We start from the raw sequence: 7763 nt of genomic DNA, 5'->3' as shown, positions 1-7763 counted from the left end.
TTTATTCCATCTCATTTCTGGAATGCAAAGGTTTAGGATTAAAGCACACTATACAACCACATTTTAGCCTAAGAGGGAATTCAGGCTGATGGTTTCTAATTTGGTCAATAGTAATGTTAATTCAATTAATTGTGCTTAAGTTAATAAACTATATATAAACATATATTGCAAACATAGCCACTTGATCTACCAGCTAATATAAACTGAAGTGAAGAGTTGCCAATATATTGTCTTTCTAGACTTTTCTCTGCCCTTAAGGCTGAACTGATAACAAGAAATCATTATTATAACATAAGTAGCTTTACTTACAGATAGTTCTTCTGTATTTTAAAAGAGGGGCAAATAACTAAGGTAGAATATCAGCAAATAGCCCGAGCCTGTAAAGATGAAGTGAGGAAAGCTAAGGCTCACAATGAACAAATACTAGCGAAAAAAGTAAAAAATAACAAAAAAAGCTTCTTCCAACATGTTAAAAACAAGAAAAAAGTCAAGGAAACAATTGGCCCATAGCTGGGAGAAAGTGGCAAGAAGATGACAAGCAACAGGGAGAAAGCAGATCTACTTAACTCATATTTTGCATCTGTCTTTACACAAAAGGAAAAAACAATCCAACTTTTCAAAAACAGCACCACAAAAAACAGATTAGGAACACAAGTTAAAATAGGGAAGAAAATGGTAATTGAACACCTTTCTACCCTAGACAAGTTCAAATCACCAGGACCGGATGGATTACACCCCAAGGTTCTGAAGGAACTGGCAGACGAGATCTCAGAATCACTGAACTATATCTTTCAAAGATCCTGGAGCACAGGAGAGCTGCCAGAGGACTCGAAAAGAGCTGATGTGGTTCCCATCTTCAAAAAAGGGAAAAAAACAGATCCAGGAAACTACAGACCTATCAGCCTGACCTCAATACCAGGGAAGATTCTGGAAAAGATTCAAGCAATGAATTACCGAACACCTAGAAGCAAACAAAGTAATAACCAAAAGCCAACATGGGTTTGTCAAAAACAGATCATGTCAGACTAATCTTATTACATTCTTTGACAAAGTGACAAAATTAGTAGACCAGAGGAATGCTGTCGATATAATTTACTTGGACTTCAGTAAAGCATTTGATAAAGTAGACCATAACCTACTACTAGATAAAGTAGAAAAATGTGGGTTAGACAGCACCACCACCAGATGGATTCGTAATTGGCTGACCAACTGCATTCAACGTGTAGTCCTCAATGGAACTACATCCACATGGAGGGAAGTATGCAGTGGAGTTCCCCAAGGCTCTGTTTTAGGCCCAGTACTCTTCAACATCTTCATCAATGACTTGGACAAGGGGATAGATGGGGAACTCATCAAGTTTGCAGATGACACCAAGCTGGCAGGAATAGCCAACACTCCAGAAGATAGGCTCAAGTTACAGAAGGATCTTGACAGACTTGAACATTGGGCACTATCTAACAGAATGAAATTCAACAGTGAAAAAAGTAAAGTTCTACATTTAGGGGAAAAAAAACAACAACTCACAGGTACTACTACAAATAGGGATCTTTGAGTCCTAGTGGACAACCACTTAGATATGAGCCAGCAGTGTGCAGCAGCTGCTAAAAAAGCCAACACAGTCCTGGGCTGCATAAACAGAGGGACAGTCAAGATCACGTGAAGTGTTAGTGCCACTTTATAATGCCTTGGTAAGGCCACACTTGGAATACTGCATTCAGTTTTGGTCACCGCGATGTAAAAAAGATGCTGAGACTCTAGAAAGAGTGCAGAGAAGACCAACAAAGATGATTAGGGGACTGGAGGCTAAAACATACGAAGAACAGTTGCAAGAACTGTGTATGTATAGTTTAATAAAAAGAAGGACTAGGGGAGACATGATAGCGGTGTTCCAATATCTCAGGGGTTGCCACAAAGAAGAGGGAGTCGGTCTGTTCTCCAAAGAACCGGAGGATAGAACAAGAAGCAATGGATAGAAACTGATCAAGGAAAGATGCAACTTAGAACTAAGGAGAAATTTCCTGACAGTTAGAACAATTAATAAGTGGAAAGACTTGCCTGCACAAGTTGTGAATGCTCCAACACAGGAAATTTTTAAGAAAATGTTGGATGACCATCTGTCTAAGATGATATAGGGTTTCCTGCCTGGGCAGGGGGTTGGACTAGAAAGCCTCCAAGGTCCCTTCCAACTCTGTTGTTGTTGTTGTTGTTGTTGTTGTTGTTGTTGTTGTTGTTGTTGTTATTATTATTATTATTATTATTATTATTATTATTATTTTAATGAATACCTTCCATAGAATGGGTCACACCTTCCTCGATTTGCCTCAGTTTTTGATAATACTTTCATAGAGAAGATAAAGGGAAATATTTCTATTTCCAACCTATTTTTAGAGGGAAACTGAGCATTAGGTTAGACAAGTGGCACAACCACGAAACTTGAAATCCAAACCAAAGACTGGGTTTTTGGTTAAGGTTTTCGCAGAAGAATGCTCCACTTCCCTTATTAAAACACATCAAAAATAGGGATAGGAAATGTGATGGCTATTCAAGGATAAATAATTTTCTTTAACACAGGACACTGAACCTTAAAAAGCAGTAACTTCTTTGCTGGATGAGACAGAAAGTCCCCTTTCTTCGGCAGGCTTCAGAGGCAAACTAGGCCCAGCCTGCAGAGCGGAGTGAAGGACGATCCCTTACATTATGTTTCAATGCGAGGTCTTTCCGGGTTAATGAGCTGACATCATGATTAAAGCTGACCATTTGTAATGTGTCTGGAGCCTGTTGAAAAGCACTGAAAAGGTTAATGTGGTAAAACAGGAGAGCACCTGCCCCGCACGAGGAGGGGAGGAGCCGGGCCACACTTCCTTGAATCAATTAGGCCCTTTAATGAGGCTCCTGCTGCAGCCAAAGAGTGAATGATCGCCCGCCATTGCCTCACCCAGGCGGCAGCTCACTCCCCCTAATTATTTGATAAGTGCTTGATTCAATATGCCGGCCCGGCCATAACGTGGGGGGGCTGGGAGTTAATGAAAATGTCATGGGGAAGAATCTTGACATTTGTCTGTATTGATTGGGATCTTGCTTATATCTCTCCTTATGTATTTTGAGGTACGGGAGGGAGAATCACAACCCTTAAGAAAGCTCAGCTGAGCAAAAAATGGGTGGGTGGGTAGGTGAGTGGGTGGGACCAAAAGGAAAGAAGAACAGGAGTCCCTCCCTCCCCTCCTCCTCTCTTCTTGTCCAGGCTTCTTCCATCCCTGTGATTTGGGATGAAAAGAATGGAGCTGGGTTGAGATGGAGGACATGCACTTACTTGTAAATGAACGCAGAACAATACCCTTGGCCTGGCCATTCTTTGCCTGTTTAGTGTAACCACTTTGTAGTTTGTGCTGTGTGAACTGAGCCCCTTTCCTTCACTGATGGCTCCCTATATCCTGTTATCCCTGGCAATCCATCCAGCAATCAAAAGAAGCACCTTCTGCAAATCCTGGATTGCAGCTCTGCTTGAAAATCACTGGGGTGTTTCAAGGCCATTTTCTATGAGAGAAAGAATGGCAGGAGTGACTAGGACCCTCCACATCCCATCCCCTCAAGCACTACAAGTGAATGGGCTGACGGAACACAGTAAGCATCCTGCAGTCTTTAGCCCAGGTTCAGAATTCAGAACTGATCCCAGGAATGTCCAACAGCTTCTGGATTGAAGTCTGGATTGCAATGCTTTGGAATGGATTTAAAAATTGCAGAAGGGGAAAGCACACCCTTGGAGTTGGGAGAGATAGGACACCCTAAGCCATAGATCCATTCTATCTCAAGAGATGTGGGGTACTCACAATAATAAAAGCAAATGCTTTAGTTGAGACTTGCACTTGACAGCCTAGTAGTAGGAGCATTCAGGTTTCATCCTACTTTATTATGGGATCTAAGCTACTTTTGAGCTCTGTATGAATCATTCTCAGAACAAGCAATACTTTATACAACCCTTTTCAAAATTGTAATAGTATACAGTGCTCATCAGCCTTTAACATATACTGTACAATGTTTGACTTCAGGGTACTATTAGTCCCGCCTTCACTCCAGAGTCCAGACCATAAAATAGTTTTTTCCAAATCTAGGGATCTTCAAAAGAGCTGAGCTAAATCTAGGGATCTACAAAAGGGTTGCAATCCAGTGGAACATATTGTGAAGTTATTGGTGCTCTCTGAGTTGGTTGTTTGCTTGCAGCCATTTAGTTACCAGACTAGGTAGCATCTTCAGTGCTAGAAGGGAGTGGGATATATTCTGTTTATAAATGGAGGTTTGCTTTCTCTCTCTGTAGAAACAGAGAGCACATCCCACTTCCTTCTAGCACTGAAAATGTTACCTAGTTGGATAGCTAAAAAAAAATCTGCATGCCAGCAATCAATATAAGAGACCACTCAGGATTTCACAGTTCAAGCCTGAGCAACATATACTTGTATTGGAATCTGTATTCTAACCCAGAGGGAGATTTGCAGACTGCATAAAGTTGTTAAGCAGCGAAAAGAGCTTGCCGATTACCAACAGTAATTCTATATAAAAGGGAATTTGCACCTGCCTGGAACCTTAAGTTTTGTTGTTTTGATTCATCCTGCAGTCCAGAATAGCTACCATAGAAAAGTCATTTGCCTTTCTTATGCCAGACAGTATAAGAATTGGGGCATCTATGGATCTATTTATGACTTGTGAACTCCAACGGATAAATTTCAAGGAGGCTACCATTGCCTGTATCTGACTGAAGCTTAAAACAATCAGATCTCTTAGCCTTTACAATTTAAATTGTACCATTCTGTAATGTAAGATGCAATTTCTAAGGTGATTTCAATGTCAAATCATATAGTTTGCTTCAGTTGTATTTGAACGGTCTCTGATAGCACTTTCAAGCAATGAGTGCCCACACCCACAAGGAGACCATGAAGAAGCAAGAATGATGCATTGACAAGCTTTTATTTCCAGGAGTATAAAATAAAAGTCAAGCTCCTTTATTTCCTATCCCCACCCCCCCTCCACCATAGCCTCTTGTAAAGGAAATAAGCAGTCTGATAACACTGAGCATGCTCAATTGTTGAATCAGTAGAAAAAAGAAAAGAAAATGTTCACAAGAAAATGTTCAGAGGTGAAATAGAATGGAGTGGTTCCTTGAGAATTGCTTGGCTGGTCATCTGAAACTAGGAATAAAAGGATTGGAGTTGGGCTTTTTTGGGGTTAGGAATAGATTGCAATTCTTTTTGGTGAAGGCTGCTCTTTCATTGGGTTTTTACTTTTTTATGTTATGGTCAAATCTTAGACTTCTTAGTCAGCAGTCCATGTACATTTGTTTGATTGCAACTCCCATCACCATGGCTGATAAGATCTGCCATGCCAGTTGGGAAAAACTGATCTACTCTATCCAAAGCATTACTATTAGGGGGAAATTATTTATATATGTCTCCTATAGATGTTAAAAATCAACCACCCCTTTGCTCTGCAAATGTTATGAGAAAACATAATGACCATTCTGATGCTTTTAGATGCAATTCTAAATTGCAGTAACAGAGGGATAGAATCAAGATCATGTGAAGTATTAGTACCATTTTATAAAGTCTTGGTAAGACCACACTTAGAATACTGCATCAAGTTTTGGCCATCATATTATTAAAAAAAACGTAGAGACTCTGAAAAGAGTGCAAAAAAGAGCAACAAAGATTAGGGGACTGGAAGAAAAACAAATGAAGAACAGTTGCAGGAATTGGGCTCCTCTAATCTAGCGAAAAAGACAAGGAGTGACATGATAGCAGTGTTTCAATATCCTAGAAGATGCCATAAAGAAGAGGGGATCAACCTATTTTTCAAAGCACCGAAAGGCAAGCCAAGAAACAATGAATGGAAGCTAATCAAAGAGGGAAGCACCCTAGAAGTTTCATAACAAAGAGAACAATTAACCAGTGGAATGGCTTTCCTTCAGAAGATGGGGTTGCTCAATCATTGGAGGCTTTTAAGAAGATCAGACAGCACTTATCTGGAATGGTGTAGGGCAGTGATAGTTAACCTTTTTGGTGCTGAGTGTCTAAAGTGTGCAAGTGCGAATGTACACGCGCGTGCCAGAACCCCCAAAATGCAATGCGAGCACCCCCCTGGATGTGCATCCTTTGTGCATGAGGCCCCCCTGGGCATGCCCCCCCCCCATGCCCTGTTTTTGCTTCAAGGTTGGTGCAGGAAGTTTTCAAGGCCCAAAATGGGGCGCCCACCCCGCACCGTTTTGGGCCTGGAAAGCCTCCTGCACCAACCTGGAAGCCTTGCACAGCCCCTGTGCCCCATTTTGGGCCTGTAAAGCCTGTTGCCCCAACCTGCACACACACACACATGCATGTGCCCCACTCCGCACGCATGCAGGCATCTCATGCATGCAGACCGCCCCCCCTCGCATGCGCTGCAGAGACCCAAGACCAGCAGGCCGCAGCGCATGTGCGGTGGAGCTGGGCTGGGGTGACAGCTGGCATGCCCACAGAGAGGGCTCTGTATGCCATAGGTTTGCCATCAGGGAGGGGTATAGGGTCTCCTGTTTGTACAGTGGGTTGGACTAGAAGACCTCCAAGGTTCCTTCCAACTTTATTATGTTCTTGCTAACCACATGGCTCTGCACATACATACGCACACATACACACCCACACACATATATACACACATACACACATAGAGACATAACATAGAGGCCTCTGTGGCTCAGGCTGGTAAGACAGTCTGTTATTAACACAGCTGCCTGCAATTACTGCAGGTTCTAGTCCCACCAGGCCCAAGGACTCAGCCTTCCATCCTTTATAAGGTAGGTAAAATGAGGACCCAGATTGTTGGGGGCAATAAGTTGACTTCGTATATAAATATACAAATAGGATGAAGACTATTGCTAACATAGTGTAAGCCGCCCTGAGTCTTCGGAGAAGGGCGGGATATAAATGCAAATAAAAATAAATAAAAACAGAGACATATACATACACACAAACATATATATACACACATATGTCCAATGTTAGATAGGTCAACAAGCACATCTGATATCATTGATTTATTATACTAACGTGTACCAGTCTCACAATGTTTCTTCATCACTAAGTCTGTTTATGCAGGTGTGCATCTTCTGCCTCTCCTCCCCTGCTCTCTAGAGAAAAGTTGCTGAAAACTTTTAGAAATCAAGATTTTTTTTCTTTTCTATCTCCCTCCCTCCCTCCCTCCCTTTTACCCTGATCAAAGATGTACAAATCCGGAGGAAGCGGAGCGATTGTATTACAAGCGATGGAAAGAAGGTGTGTCAGTCCGAGTAGAAAGGCCATATAATTGCTTATTCTTAGATGGTCCTGATAATCATCCTGGTCCTGAACCCATCGGGAAAGATTACATCCCAAGGGGAAGGTTAGAGCTGGATCTGTCAGAGTTGGAGAAGAGAAGATAATTTCTCAGTTTGGGTTGCCAGCTAAGCCCCCCCTCCGCCCCCCCATGCGTGCTCCTTGCCTAGGCATCTTGGCGCCAGGCAACTTGAATGAGCGTCGCCTGCAATCTCCCATCCGTGGAAAAGCAGTATCTTTGCCTGGCTCTCCCCCCACCCCCCACCCCGTCCCTCCCTTGGCTCCCGAGGGACGGAGATGAGTGACGATCCCGTGCGCTTGAGGGTTTAACAGCGGGGTTCAAACGTTGACTTTCATTCACCGATGAAATCGTCGCGCTCCCGCCCCCACCCCATCAGTTTTCAGCTAACCTTTTGGGAGTCGTGGGGGAAA

This window comes from Ahaetulla prasina, chromosome 6 (genome assembly GCF_028640845.1).
Source record: "Ahaetulla prasina isolate Xishuangbanna chromosome 6, ASM2864084v1, whole genome shotgun sequence".
Classification (NCBI taxonomy): domain Eukaryota; kingdom Metazoa; phylum Chordata; class Lepidosauria; order Squamata; family Colubridae; genus Ahaetulla; species Ahaetulla prasina.
The sequence above is the reverse complement of the archived record's forward strand: the minus strand, read 5'-3'. Positions refer to the sequence as shown.